The 15,442-nt window shown below is 57.0% G+C and overlaps 1 protein-coding gene across 9 annotated transcripts in view; it reads right to left on the bottom strand.

The window, feature by feature from the left end:
* Window positions 1–15,442, bottom strand: part of PAK6 (p21 (RAC1) activated kinase 6) — a 35,100-nt gene that overhangs the window by 18,251 nt on the left and 1,407 nt on the right. For 3 of the 9 annotated variants that reach the window (XM_067742837.1, XM_067742777.1, XM_067742795.1), the window contains exons 2-3: window positions 15,323–15,395; window positions 5,472–5,587 (exon numbers count right to left, since the gene is read on the bottom strand). The gene's annotated coding sequence lies outside the window, so the exon portion shown is untranslated. The other 6 variants (XM_067742786.1, XM_067742846.1, XM_067742817.1 and 3 more) reach the window with 5 other exon arrangements.

Raw genomic sequence — 15,442 nt, 5'->3', positions numbered from 1 at the left:
GTCACACCCAGTAAAACTGAGGGTGGAGGTGGTGGGAGAGTTCAGGGAGCCACAGGCCTGGGGTCACTGAGGGGTGGGACTATCATATCAGAGGAGCAGGAGACTCCAGAGAGAAAGGGAAGTAACTTTTCTTGAGCTACATGCTACCTGCTAGGCCCTTTCCAAGCACCAACTAATTTAATCCTCACAACAAGCCTGGGAGGTAGGAGCTATTATTATTATCCACAAATCCAGATGAGGCTCAGGGAGGCTGAATAACTTACCCAGGGTCACAGAACCAGGAAATGACCGAGTTGGTGTTTAAACCCAGATCTGGTTCCAAAGCCCTGCTCCGTCCACCATGCCCACTCAGAGGGACTCGGGCTATTGTTAATCTCCTTCCCAGGGGTCTCTGTGAACAGGAAGGGGGCTGGGCAGTCTGTGTAGAAGGGGATGGGCCCGGGCCAGCTCCCTCAATCAAGATTACTAGGTTCTTTCCTGGGCTGATCTGTGAGTCAGAGGCCAAGGGAGACTGGCGCTGTCTTGACTTGCAGTCTGACCCTTACTTTGTTTGGAACCAGGGCTTGTCTGTCTGTTTTTTTTTGCCCTGCAGTGGTGGTGGTGGGGTGTTCTAAGGAGCTCGCCTTGGCAGCTGTGATGTCAGGGCCTGGCACACATGGAAAGAGCCGCAGAAACAGCAGGAGGGTATTTTCTCCAGCACAGGTCCACGTCCCCTCAGTAGGGTCTCAGCCTCAAGTCAGGCAACCGGCAGGCCTGTGCTAGTGTCCCACCGTACCATGGGGTCTGGGTGGTGAGGGCCCCCAGACCAGGCACTGTGGCTCAGCTGGTCCAGGGTGTACAACAGGGACAGCAGATAGCTGTGCTGGGTGGGTCACCCCCTCAAACTGCTTTTCCTCTTGGGGAGGAGACATCCGTCCGCCAGGGCCTGGGGCTCCAGGGCCACCAAGCTGTTGGTTCCCCAGCCAGAACCATGGAGAAATGAGTCTGCACTTAAACCTCAAACCAGAGCACAGACTTTCCAGTGAGCACTGCCATTTGAGGCAGACCCTTGGAAGTGAAACCGCCTGTTATAGATGTGCTCCAGGACTTTCAGAAGTCCTCCTGGGAATCAACTTTGGGGCCCATCTTGGGCCAGCATCAAGTGTTTTCCTAACCTGTGGCCTCTGCTTTTCACCAGAAGAGCTGGTGTCCAACGAGGTTGCCTTGCCGCCTAGATCCGGCTTCCAGTGAGTTTTGGCTGTTCCCACACATCGAATTCCTTTCAAGGAAAGGACACTCGGCCCACTGAAGGGATTCACAAGAACGCCCTACAGGCTGGGAAGGTGGTTTCCAGACAGCAAGTCTGAAGGAGCTTGCAGCCACTCTGAGGGGAGGAGGATTTGGTCGGCTGTGTGAGTTCTGGGATGTAAACTGTCTGTTAGGATGAGGCTGGTGGGATTCCCCTCCATTTCCAGACGAGTGGGAAGAGAGAAGGCAGCTGCACCTGGGGCCCTGCTCCCTATGAGGGCCAGAGAGTGAGAGTGGGGTGCATGCCTATGCCCCCCTTGAGGGAGGCACCGTCGGCTTGTCAGGGCTGAGTGCGGGCTCAGCGTGGACCTGGGGCGCGGCGTTCCTGAGTTCCGCTTGTGATCCTGGCCCACTCTTCCTTTCTAAGCCTCAGCGTTTCCGGGGCCAACAGGGGCATGGACTTATTCACTTCTGCCAGCGTCTCCAGGTACAGTGAGGAAAGAAACAGCATCTGTCCTAGTTGGAGGGGCTGTTTTGGGTATTTTTTGTAATTGTCACTCAGGGAGTGCCTAGTATAAGCACCAGGCTCTGGGCTGAGCATTTCACGCACAGAATCCTCGCTGCAAGCCGGGGAGGTGGGCCTATGACTGTACCCATTATGCAGATGAGAAAACCCTTGTTCAGAGAGATTAAGTGATTGGCCCAAGTGGAGCAGCAAAGAAGGGGAAGACCCCTGTTAGTCTGATCCAGATGTGAACAAGGCTGCAGTTAGCTGTCACCTTCCACCACCCCAGCCTGTCATTCTCAGACCCACGCAAGACGCTCTGTGACATCGAGATAGAGGTAAGCCCCTGAGTCCTAGAGCACTTACAAAGGTACCCCCACTACTGCCACCATCCAGTCACAGAGGGGCTGATGGAGGACCCTGCCACCTCCAGAGCTGGGCCCTTCCACCCCGAGGTCTGCTGCCCAACCTCTTCATAACGCCCTTTGGGAACTGACATCCCACACCTTTCCGTGAAAAGGAATGTGCCTCGAAGGCCCCTGGTTGAGAATATCCTGGACAGAAGCCAGTCTTTCATTGGAATATTCTCATCAGCCAGGAAGATCTTTCTCAAATTTTAGTTTCTGGAGTTAGTTTAAATATGAAATTATATTATTCATTCACTTATTTGATAAAATAATTTGCTGTGCATCTGCTCTGCTCCAGGCTCTGGGGACCATGGTGAACAAAACAAAATCCTTGCTCTCGTGCAGTTTAGCTGGCTTTTCCAAATAGATGTTGCCAGACCCCATCCTGACCTGCACCACCCACCTGTGGGACTTACTGATGGGGTATGGCCTCCCCTTCGCCCCTGCCCAATTTTCAATCCCTCGGTGGCATTCCCGACAGGAGCTGGTCCACGCCCTTCTCACCTTGCTCCAATGAATTCAGTGATGGGGGGCTCCTCCCCCTTTCGGAGGCCCCTGCCCTCTGTCTCTCTGTCCCCTCACAGCTCATCCTTCATGTGGGGCTGAGCTCTGTCCTCCCTCAGCTTCCACCAGGGGTCCAGGCCTGCCATCTGCCCTCTTCACGTGACATGAGAGGTGGCACCCCAGCACTCTTCCTGTCCCCTAGAAATATACCAGGGGAAGGGCCTGAAGAGAATTTCATTTGCTCTTCTGCCCAGTTGTCCCCTGTAGGGTGGATGGGGCCTAGACCCAGGCTGTGGCCCTTACTGCCACTGCCCACAGGCACTATTTAAGACCTTCCCAGGGCCGCTGTGTGGAAGTGTGGAGCATCCCCGGGATGTAGAGCAGTACCCTGAGGTCCTTCTGACGCACTCGAGTGGCCCAGAGAGAAGCTGAGTGTGCAGGGCCGGGGGCACTGTGCACAGAACACGCCAAAATGTCCGGGCTCCCCACCCTTGTTGTCATTCCCACACTACAGGTCCCAGTGAATCCCCAGGGGAAAGATAATGGGGCTGTTGTTGAAAAGAATATGATAATAAGTCTCGTTCAATCACTTGTGTCAACACTCCAGCTGAATGAGAGGCCGAAGAGCTAGGCTGGCCAGCCAGGGAAGGTCAATGTTGACTCAGGCCTGCCTTTTGGGCCCAGCTCCAGCCTGCAAGTGCTGTGCTGCCGCCGCCCGGCAGCGGCTCAAGCCAGAGCAGCCCTCTGACCTCTGTTCACTGTACTTGGAATCCTAACCGCTTCCCCAGTCCGCAGCACTGGGGTTTCCTGGGCATGGCATAATCTCCAAGGGAGGAGTGAAGACTGGGAGAGCTGCAGGCCAGCCACCTCTTCACTACCCCAGATTTTCTTTTTTTTTTTCTTTTCTTTTGCGGTACGCGGGCCTCTCACTGTTGTGGCCTCTCCCATTGCAGAGCAGAGGCTCTGGACGCGCAGGCTCAGCGGCCATGGCTCACGGGCCCAGCCGCTCCGCGGCATGTGGGATCTTCCCGGACCGGGGCACGAACCCGCGTACCCTGCATCGGCAGGTGGACTCCCAACCACTGCGCCACCAGGGAAGCCTACCCCAGATTTTCAACAGCTTCCACATATAGAGGCTCGAGACCTCATCACAGAGCCCTCAGTGCCTAGCCAGAAAGAATCTCCAGAGTCCCCAAGTCACAGGATTAAGTCCCCTAGTCACAAAAAGATTATGTTTTCACAGCCCTTAACCTTCTGTATCACTATATTGTTCCCCTCCTCACTCCAAGTTCACAATACTGCAGTGACATGGGTCAAACCTGTTTTACTGGGTGCGTTTTAAGAATGGCAAGTGACTGGGGAGAGGAAGGAGGAGCTGAGAAAGGGAAGCTACACATACACGTGTATAAAGTGCCTCGCATGTGTCAGACACTGTACTAGGCGCTTTTCATTACTGCATTTAATGGTCACGACTCTACGAGGTAGGTTTTATGAGCTTAATTTTACAGGTGAAGAAACTGAGGTTGAGAGAGAAGTAATTGTCTGATATGGTGAGTGTGCAGCTGGGAATCAAATCCAAGCTCCAAGCTCTTGCACCATGCCTAGCGCACCCAGAGAAGTCAAATGACCTGCCCCAGGTCACACAACTACTCTGGGCAGAGATAGGACTGGAAGCCTCAAGCCAGAGTCTCTCTCTCTGCCCCAGGCTGCACAGGTGGTAACAGTGTGTCCAGGGTCACCTATGGACAGATGAAGCTGTGTGATGTGTCCAGAGCACGCTGCTGTTTCTGCTTCCAAAGTGGGATTCCCTTCCAGAAATGGCCCCTTCTCTGGGGCCACCTTACTACCCACCCTGCACAGACCCTCTGCCGTTACTTTATTCCCATTGTTTTGCTCTAATGTCCTCCACAATCTCTTGCCACACAGCCAGACCATTCTCAAAGTTCTCCCAGAGAGGAGGGCTCGGGGAGCTTAACCTTTCCCAAAACTGGAGGCTAGGCAGATAGCCTCCTGCTGGGGCTGTTCTCCTTTATCAGTTATCATTGTGACTTCTCACAACTGCCCTATGAGGAAGGCATGATCACCCCCATGTTATAGATAAGGACATTAAAGTTGGGAGAGAAGTAAAGAAACTTGCTTAAGGAATCAAAGGCAAAATGTCAGAATTCGAACCCAGCTCTTTCTGGTTCCAAATGTGTTCTCTACCCCTGTCCTATATATGGCCTGAGGAGAGCTCGTACCAGAATGGGGCAAGATACAGAAAACGCAGACTACACCCTGGGAACTCCTCATGTCTTAGCCCTTGGTGCTCCCAGCAGCATCTCCCTCCCGGGGTGGATGCCACTCACTGGGTGTGGGCAAAGCTGGAGAGATTTTAGCAGGTTGGGCAGCTGGGGAATGAGCTGACGGCAGGCTGGGATCTGCCCAGCAGCACCTCTGGCTGGGGCTGCCTCCTGGTCTGCTCAGCACGGACGCTGGGCCCGCTCCTGCCCTTCCTGTTTGGGAGCCTCTTTCCGAAACAAGAATTTAGTGCACTGGCCTTGGTGACACTGCCTCGCCCCTGACCGGCAGCGGACGGGAGGACAGGCGGAGGCTAGGCCAGGAGCCAGGGCGGGGCATTTGAAGCCGTGCGCGCCTCCAGTGGGCCGAGGCGGGTGAAGTAACCAGGCACATCCACTAAGCACTGAGAAATGGCACCTAGTAGGGACCACTGCCTAACAGTACCGAGAACGGGGCAGCCCAGGAGGGCCACCTGCCCGCCCACTGTCCCGGCCTGTCCTTCACGGAGGTCCCGAGAGGCCCCTGGACACCCTCTCAGGGCTACTCACCTCCGGGCCGCCTTCCCTGCCTCCTCTTTCTCCGGACTCCTCACTCTTCAGTGGGCAGAGTTCTCAGGCACCGAGGAGAGGGAACTGGGGACCTTCGCGGGCCGGTCCTCCGAGGCCTGGGTGGAAACAGGTCAGAAATTCATTGTGGCCGATGTAGTAAGTGTCCCCGCGGATTTCGCGACTGGCCGGAATCCAGAGCATTGGGAACCCGCCCCCCCACCCCCGGCCGCCCGCCTCCGGCTGAGCCACCTTCTCAGGTGCGAGCGAGCAGCGGAGGCGGCGGGCTCCCCGCAGGGCGCACGGGGACGAGGGGACAGCGGGCTCAGCGCGTCCGGCCACTCTGCTCTCCTAGCTCCGACCCAGCGCGGCCACCGGCCCCGCCTCGGCCGCTCGAGTGAGGCGCCCTCTGGGACGAAGCCCCCCGCCAGCCTGGGCGCGAGGGCCGGGCGCCCACGCGGAGCGAGGTCCGCTGCCGGCGCCGCCGACTCCCCTCGGCCCGCGCCGGCGGCCCCGCACTTCGGGGAATTAACACCCGAGAACCGGGAGCCGCGCGTGAGGGGAGGCCTGTTCCCCGCCCCGGCCCCTACCCGGGCAGGGCTTGCAGCACCCCGGTGGTCGGGGCACCCACCTGCCGAGCGGGAAGCGCCCGGAGCTCTGGGAGAGGCCGCGGGAGCCCGGCCCGCCCTCCGCCGGGAGGCGCCGGGAACGACGGGGGGAGGCCGCGCTTACATGTTTGTGCAGCGCCGGCTTCACCTGCCGCGAGTTTGATTTCGGGGTGTGGCCTCAGGTAGGACGCTGCGAACGCAGAGCCCGGGAAAAGCCGCCGAGGGGCGCAGGGGCCGCGGCCAGGAGCCTCCCTGCCCGAGGGGCACCCCCTTTCTCAACCCTTTCCCCCTACCCGCTCGGCTCCGGCTCCCGCCGGCCCTTTGCCTTCCGGTGCTGGCCCCAGCCGCCCGCTGTGACGTACACGTGGCCCCTCGGACCCTGGGCTGCGGCCTAGAGGCCTGACCTGGACTGTCCGCCGAGCGTCTCTGTGTAATTAGCTCCTTAATTTGCACTGCCGACGCACACTCGGGCGGCGCGTCCCGCCCGCCCACCCTGGAGAGCCCGGCTGGAATCCTGAAACCTACCACCTTGGCCTGTCCTGTCCCATCGCGCGACAAGGCCCTACGGCTGTCTTGGGTTAGCCCCCTTGTGCAGGCAGAAAAGTGGGATTTAAAGAGATTCCAATGCCCTTGTCAGACCCTGATCAGTACTGAGAGCCCTCGGGCCTCAGGATTGTAAGGGACCTCTAGGAAAAGAAAGCTTCCAGGAGCCCTGCACCCGCAAACAGAGGATAAGGCACGGTTCCAGAGTCAGCATCTCCTAGCTGTCCCCAGCAGTGTCCTGGCCTAGGGTTAGGATGGCTGTCCCAAGTGGCTCACTCTGGGCTGCCCTTTGCCCTGCTTCTGGATTGGAGGGTGGTTTCTCCTGTGTTTATATGTTGTGGAGGAGGGCAGGGGCCATCTGTCTCTTCCCCAAACAAGGAAGTGGGAAGACTTCCAGGTCCCCAGGGAGGGCTGTGTCCACCCGAGTGCTGAGGGGAGTCTGGCATGGAAATTCAGTATATCTAGACCTCAGATGGCTGCCCCGAAGGAGGAAGTGGAGGAATTTCTGTCATTGTTGGTCACCTCAAACTTTAGGTACTGAGGTCACTATTGCCATGTATTGTTTTTATTCACTGATTCTTTAGACATATCAGTGCAATTTATGGATAAAGAATTTGCATTATAGGCTCAATTGCTTATGCACAGTTTACTCTAGGCTCCCACCAAACAGAGCTGAGGTGGCCAGTGGGAATTCACTACCCCAAACAGGCCTGCACCCTGTCTGGCTGCATCCAAAGCCCTGATGTCCTCAGCTTCCCGGGGAAGGCATGGTGATGCCAGGTGGAGACGCGCTGGCTATGGGAAGGAGGTTGTGCTGGGTTGGGGGTTGGGTATGGGAATTGGCTGCTGAGGATTTGAAATGAACCAAGAACCAAAGCTAGAATGAAATGCATTACTTTATTGAACCTAGAATCAACACCCTCAATTATTTTTTACCGACACACATGAATTATTTCCTTTCGATACAAATACCTTATATACCAAAACCACGGCTCCAAGCAGTACTTTTGAACTGTTACACTACAATAAAGTGTGAACATTAGAATATTATCAGAAATGAACTGGTATTTAATTTGGTTTAATTCAGGCTTGGGTATCCCAAAAAGGCTACACACCCAGTCCCCTCCTTACCCCAAAGGGAGAGAGTCTAGGGTACCTTGGGGGCCTCTCACCTTTGAGAGCTGCAATGACATTTGGTGCCTTGAGAGAGACAGGACTCCCAAATAAGACTGACCGAGGAGGTAATGAATCCCCCATCCCTGAACGTATTCAAGAAGCAGATAACTGTCAGTCAGATATGCTAGAGAAAAGGTTCCCATAGTGGATACCAGACTAGAGTAGGGGGCCTCTTGGGTGCATCACAACCCCACATTTCTGCCCTTCCAGGTGGGTCTACGGCGGGTCGGCTGCAGAGGGTTGGATGACCGTCTGCATATTGGAATGGCTGGGATGTGCAGAATGGGTCCTGAGTGATTAATTTCTGTGTGTGACTCTCCCCCCACCCCCATCTCCATCTTCTTCTGATCCACACCCAACTCGGCCCTGCCCAGGAGGAGGGGGCAGAACAGTTCAGGAAGTGGCAGGGACAGTCTAGAGACAGCTTCTCCTCCAGCATCCACATGCCTCCTTCTGGCCTATTCCCAGGTTGCCGTGCCAAGCGCAGGGAGAGGGACCAGGCACACCCTCCTTTGAAGAGCCTTGGCAGCTGGCATAGGCCTTCTGGTCAAGGGCGTTGTCCACGCACTGCCTTTGCACAAATTGGGCAGGAGTGCTGGACAGGGGCACTGAGAAGTGGCATTTCACTGTGGGCAATGGCGCTCGGAGCTCTGCCAGCTCTGGGGCATTGGTCAACCAGCCTGGTCTGGGAGGCTGTCAGGGAGGGCACATGGGCAGGGCAAGCACTGCCTGGCTCTCAGCCTGTGGCTCTTGGGGCCTGTTGTAACATCTGAGTACCTACAGCCAGGGCTGAGAACCCGGGGTAGGGCCAAAGAGGAAAGATACAGATCAACTTGTGGTTTAGAAACACAAACACATTATCCTTTCCTGGCACCTTTCTGCTCTGTGACTTGAAAAGCTTCCTCAGCGTCCTTTCTCTGGATGACTGCCCTTCTCTAATAATAGTAATAATAATGCCTGCCGATTACTGAATGCTTCAGGTGGGCCAGGCCCCATGCTAAGCTATTTACATGTGTCATCACTCAAGTCTTTACAACCACCCTGGGACAGAAGTACTATACTGTTATTATTCTCATTTTACAGATGAGGAAAGAGATGAGGCTCAGACTGGTTAAGGAATCAGCTCAGGGTCTTATAGCTTTTGAGCGGTGGAGCCGGAATTTCAACCCAAGGGTATCTGTCCCCAGTCCGTTCTCTTAACTCTGTCCTGCTCAGAGGTTCCCGGTGCCAGGGACTGTCTGATATGACTTGACCGTGTGGGGTCAGGTCCCTGGGAGCAGCTGGTGGGGGAGGTGCTGGTAATTTGCCTCTTTGTGCCAACTCTGCCTGCCACCCAGGACGGGTATGTCATGTGACACAGAGAAGTCGGGAGGTGGGGTGGGGATATCCCTCCTCCATTTCTGATGAGGGCATGAGGATGCCCACATGGCCCTGGGTATGAGGGGCAGAGGGGGGCCTCAGTTTCCACCACCCTCTCACTGAGTCATGAGCCAGCACCCTGCCTGAAGTCCCTGAATCAAGCCATCTGTCCTTCACAGACCCAGAATGGGCCAGGCGCCATCAGGCCCACATGCAGTCACTGCTGGGGAAGTGGGGCTGCACACCTGCTTGCTACCTGCTTGGAGGAGCCCCTTGGGGCCTGGGCTCCAGGGCGGTAGATGCCCACTCACCCTGAGCCCCCAGCCCTAGGAGAGAGGCACTCTTTGGAGCAGATCCCTTCCTCCCCCTCTCTTTTGGGCTGTCCCACACCTGTCCCTTCCTGCTCTTGGGGTGGCCTGGGCCAGTGCCCCTCACCCTGATGGGACCATCCATCTCTCTGCTGCTGGGGCTGGGAGGCAGTGCGAACCTCTCAAGTTCTGGGAGCGTGAATTGAGAAAGTTGAGGCTGCTAAGCCCTTGGGGTCCTTAGGCAGGAAGGAGGTAGAATCTAGCTGCAGAGACCGTGGGTTCCTGCAGGACTGGAGCCCTTCTGCCTTTCTAGACTTCCAGCGTGTCTCAGCCTTAGCTTCTTGATGTGTATAGCGGGGGAGAGGGTGCCCCTCTCCTTTGGGAAGGTGGTGGAATGATGAGGTCTAGAGCACTGGGGTACAGGGGCCCCAAGGACCAGCACCCCCAAACAGGGTGAGAGTTCTTGGCCCTCGGCCCTCACAGCTGCTGAAGGGACCAAGGAGGAAACTCCCCTCCCCCACGCCATGCGTGCACACAGCTGCCACAGGGAGCAATGGAGTCCGGTTTAGTGTGCCATGGGGGCAGAGTCCCAGGGTTCTTCCAGGAGAACTTGCTATTAAATCAACGCAACAGGTCTATCCACTCCAGATCCTGGAGAGAGAACCCCAGCTCCAGCTGGCAGCACCATCTGGGCCCAGTTAGGTGTTCGGGGAAAGTCCACTGGACTCTCCTGCCTGGCCGCCGGACAGATGTGTCCCTCTGCCACCCTGAACTTCAGCAGAAGGAAATGACCACACCCAGAAGCCTCCAGCCTCTTTCTGCCTTTTTCTCAAGTGTATATATGTACTAGGCTTCCTGTGCCAATGAGAATATATAGGCCTGTCTCCCCTAAATGAAAACTGACACTGGCGGCTGAACTTGCCTGATAGTTCCAAAGGGATCTGGTGACCTGGGGTGAGCCACCCAGATGCAGAAGCCACTGTCTACCCAGCTCAAGGAGCTAAAGCAGGGGCAGGGCAAGCTGTGGCACCCTTCCCGGGTGCATGGGGGCATGAGCTACGCTGGGGAGGGTGGCAACAGAAGGAGCTACCTCTGTGCTAAGGACACTCATTTTAGAGACATGATGAATTCCTTTAATATCTTCTCACTATGATCGCTTCGCAGCCCCTGCTCTTAATGGGCTCCAGAGTTCCATCCAACTGTCTGTTGCTGGCAATTCAGCTCTCTGGCTGGCATTTCTGCTGGCAGAACTGACCGCTGGGAAGCTTCCTGAATGGATGCCCTTCATCGTCCTTTCCTCTCTGCTCTGAGCCTCCAGCAGCTGCCCCCAGTCTAAGGCCAGGGCAGGGTTGCGACTGGCACCCACGCCCTGGAGCCCAGGGCCTGACTTTCAGGAAGGACAGGTGAGTTGGGGGAGTGGAAGGCTTGTGCCAGACCAGGTAAGAGCCCCAGCCAGAGTCCAGGGAAGGAAAGAGTCTCAGGAAGCATGATGTTGGCTGCCCAAGCCCCATCCACAATCATCTGGGGGGAACAACTTAGCTCTAAATGCACGAAGTTCACAGGCTCTGGGCCACGTGGCCTCATGGGAACTTGCTGCAGAGCTTGTGGAACTCCACCTTCTGCGTCTGCCCTGGGTTAGAAGGCATGACCTAACTACCACTTGGCTGGGCTGGGCTCTGCTTAAAGGGTCCTAGGGTAGCGGGTGGGGCAGGCAGCTACTGCCATCCTTTCTCAGGGTCTTTCCTTCTTTAATCTCTGGACCACACCTTGACTGCCCTGGGGTGGGCCTGTGGGAACTTCATGTGAACCCTGAGGCAAAGGGTCCTGGTGTGCACTGCCCCGCCCTCCCCAGTGGCTCTTGCTGGGATGATGGACCATCTGAGGCAGCCCCTCCTCCTGTCTGACCGTCCTGTCCTCTACAGAAGCCCTGCATATGCTTGCTAACTGCCTGGCCTTGCATTCTTGCCCCTGGGTCTGGCTCCACCCTTTCCCAGGGTCCGAGACCTCTACCTTTCTCCACCTTGCCTGACCCCTGACACCCCATCTTCCAACAAACCCCACTATAGTGGAATATAAAAGACTTCTTGTCCAGCTCGTGCCTGGGGTCAGGGAGACAAATGACAGACAACAGGCCACCTGCTTCTGGGATCTGACCTCTGATGGTGGGTGTTTAAATTCCTGCCTGGGGTCATGGTATATAACTGGTGAAAAGACCACCTGAGGTAAAAGGTCTCCTGTGTTCCTCCCGCTCAGGGTCTGCCCCAGAATCTCTTTCATCCCTAGATACTACTATCATTACCCCCTCCTTTGGCTTAAGACATTAACAGGCTTCTGTTTAAAATGTAAAATGCTTCCTGGGACAAGAAATTGAGTCTATCCATTTACAAATTAGCTGGATCTGTTTATCAGAGAGTGGGCGGGTCCCAGGAGTGGGCCGGGCCTCTTCTTGGGGGGCGCTGGTGAATAAGCGTGGGCTGAGCTGGGGCTCCAGGTCCATCGAGATGCAGGGGCTCGGGGTGGGCAGGAGGCACAGAGGAGTAAGGGGACCTGTCCTCCTACTGTGTTAGGCCAGGCCGCCTCTCTCAAGCCATCCTGTTACCTGGCAGCTCTCACCTGTCCCTGCTTGGGGGTGCGTTTGCTAATACTGCTGATGGAAAGGCAACCTAGACTGGGAGGCGAGGACCTCCAGGCCTGAAGCTGACTCTGTCACCAGTTAGTTCTGTGATCTTAGGACCCCACTTACCTTCTCTGGGTTCTGTTTCCCTCTATGAAATTATGAAGGCTGCATTAAACATTCTTTGGGCCTCCCTTTGGCTTGAATGTACTACAGCAGTCCAAGGCGGCTAGCTCCTTTCTGGGGCAGCCCTTTTCCTCCTCTGCGCTCCTCCCCACTGACCCGAGACCGTGCTCTGGATGCACAGTTGGTCCCCGGCTCCCTGCACTCTCTGTGCCTTCTTGCACAATTCCATATGGAGCCTCATTCGAAGCCGGAAGAAAGAAAATGGAGGCTGGAGGCCCCATGCCAGGACTGAACCAGAGAACCTGTCCTCCCGGTTTTAACCCCGCTGCCACCGCTGCAGCACTCAGGAGCCTCAGGGGCTGGGTGGACAGGCAAGCAGCAGGGGCCTTGAGCAAGGTGACTGGTTCATTGCTATTTGCCCTGGGGTGAGTGGGCTGGGTTCCGGGTGCACGGGGGTCAGAGACCAGAACAACGAACGAACCAGCTGACCTGAGCTTCCTGGGCCTGCTTCTCTGAGCACGCAGAGGCCGCCCCCAGGTCCTGGGCAGCCTGAGTGCCTGGCCTGAGCAGGTGCGGAGCAGCTCCAGCTCAGACAGACCCAGGCCCCACTGAGTCCACGGGACAGAGAACACAGCCCTGACTTCACCCCGTTAGCCAGAGGCCCGGGGCCCAAGTGCTTGGCAAACTCAGGCAAACCAGAGCCAGGCTGAAAGGTGCCAGTGTTTGCTGACTGAGGCAGCACTTCGAGGGGGAAAGTTTAACCACAGAGAAACCACAGGTGTAAAAAAAAAAGGTCATCACTGTCCCCCTGTAAAGTCTCTGCACTGCCTGGTGGGTCAGAGTGAGGTTTTATAGAAAATGCTGACCAGTGTTAAGTGTCCTTTTGCTGGGGCTGATGTGGCCCCTTGCAGTTGCGAGGGAATGGTCCCTGCCTCCATGCTAATTCTCCCCAGGGTATGAAAGTCTGTCCTGTTCAGCTTTCCTTTCCACTGCTCTGTTGAAGCCTGTAAGTTCCCCCGGGGCAAGGGCTCCAGCACTCCACCCCAGTATCCCCCATCCTGCCACCGGTGTTTGGTACTTCGTAGTCAGGCCATAGCTCTTTCCTGCCTGCAAGCGACTGAGCCAGAACAAGGTGCCAGTGGCCACCACCTAGTGCTGCCTAGAGCCCACACCCTGCCCAGAAAAGCCAAGTCCCCCTTTATCCCACACCTCACACCTCTCACCTTAGCCCCCAGTGGGCCCTCGGGCTGAGCTTGGAAGGGGCAGCTTCCCAGGACCAGTCGGCCTGTTCACCCCGGGCAGGAGGGTCAGCCCTGCTTCAGGAAGTTGAGAGCTCTTCCGAAGCTTCCATTTTCCATGCTCTACTCCAACCTGTTGGCTACTCCACTTCTTTTAGGGACAGGCTGCAGAAGGCCTGCTAATGAGGTTTGCTAGCAGCCTTCCTACTGCCCGAGTCTCCTTCCCACTCAGGTGTGGAATGCATCCTACAGGAAGGGCTCCACTTCCAGCCACAGGTCAGCTTCCCATGAGTCCTTCCTGCCTTCTGCGCCCAGGACACAGTGCACAGAGGCGCCTCTGGGGCCGTTTCGGTGAGGAATGAGGTCTCTCAGCGTCTCCGCCTCCGCCCAGCCCGGCCCTCCCACCAAGGCGGTAGGTATAAGAAAGCCGTCGTCCTGAGTCCTCCCTGAGCTTTTCCTCTCCTCCTGGCCTCTGCCTTCCGCTCCCTCCTGGGCCGGCCAGCTGCCACCCTGCTGGCCTGCTGTTTGTCCGGTGCTCCCCAGCCTCTGCCACTCTGTCCCCACCTGGGCACCAGTTGCTGCTCAGCTCTGCATACACGGGGCACCGCCAGGCTTGGAGTGGCCTTTCTCCAGGAGCTGGGAATACGCCCAAAGCTGGTAACCCCACGGCTAGTAAATACTCCCATTTTCCTCTTCCTGGAGCCAGGTATGGGGATTAATTGAGTGGGAGACACTTGGGTTCATCCTGACTCTGGTCCCATGGGCTCTTCCAGGACAGGGGGCATTCCTGGTCATTCTTGGGAATTATGCACAGAGTGGGTTTGCCATGGCCGGAGGCCCCAGACCTGCCTGCATATTTCTCTGTGCCTGGTACATCCCAGGGGGCTCCGCTCACCAAGAATGTCTGTCCTTGGGGGACCGAACTGTCCATGCGGCCACCATACTCTCCTCTTGCGGCCACTCTCAGGTGCACAGAGCTTTCCACACAAATCAGGGGCTCCCAGAAAGCTTGCTCCTGGTGCCGACCCCTCTTGACTAGGCACCCTGGTCACCAGGGCTCCCAGGTTTGTCACTCCTGAGCTGCAGAGAGGACCCCTTGCTTGGCCCAAAGGCCTTATTCTCAGCTAGATGAGCTTCTGTGGGGCCGAGTCCCAGGCGCACCGGGGCCCATGCAGCCCAGAGCTCATCTTCTACTTCAGGAACCCGGTTCCCACCAAAACCGCTCAGGGAAAGACCCCAAGCAGGACCCCCCGACCTTGGTGTGTGATGCCAGGGAAAGAGCAAACTACACTGTATGAGCCTTGCTTCTTGGTGGGGCCCCAGTGCTTTAGAAACCCGAGCTCACTGGGCCTGACGTCCCCGGAGCCAACCAGGTCCTTAACACTGCAGGGGAGTCTGAGGTCTGTGAGGAAACACGGTGCTCTCAGCCAGGCAGCCCCCTGAATCCGGCCTGAGGCTGAGTTTCAGAGTCAGAGTCTGTGCCAAGTCAAGCTCAGCACAGGGGCGTGACTTGGATCCCGGGACCCAGCGGATGCTCCATAAATATCTGTGGGATGCACGCATGGGGGGAGTGTCCCAGAGGCGGTGGGGCCTCCTGGAGGGGCGTCCTGGTGGCACTGGCACGGCCCAGCAGGAAGGGGAGTTAAAGGCAGGAATAGCAGAAGTAAGCATATCTCTCCCTGGCCAGGGAGCCAGAGGCCAGCTTGGAAGGGGGTGCTTCAAAATCCATCTGGGAAGGGAGTGGCAGTTTGGGCGGGGTGTGGGGCTCCTTAGCCCAGGAACCCACAGCTGCCCGCCCTGTCCCAGATGGTGGGCAACCTGGACACCTTGGCACCCCACCCCGCCAGGGAGGCCCGCGCCGCCGTGGCAGCAGGGACCTTACCTTGGCCGTCCTCTGGGCCCCGAGCTCCCTGCTGCAGGCCAGTGCTTGCCTCTAGCCCAGGAAGCGGCACTCCCTTCGGGCAAAAAAGAAAAAAAGGAACAGAAAAAGAAAACCTCAGTG

The sequence above is a fragment of the Pseudorca crassidens genome, chromosome 1 (assembly GCF_039906515.1).
Source record: "Pseudorca crassidens isolate mPseCra1 chromosome 1, mPseCra1.hap1, whole genome shotgun sequence".
In the NCBI taxonomy this organism is placed as follows: domain Eukaryota; kingdom Metazoa; phylum Chordata; class Mammalia; order Artiodactyla; family Delphinidae; genus Pseudorca; species Pseudorca crassidens.
The sequence above is the reverse complement of the archived record's forward strand: the minus strand, read 5'-3'. Positions and strand labels throughout refer to the sequence as shown.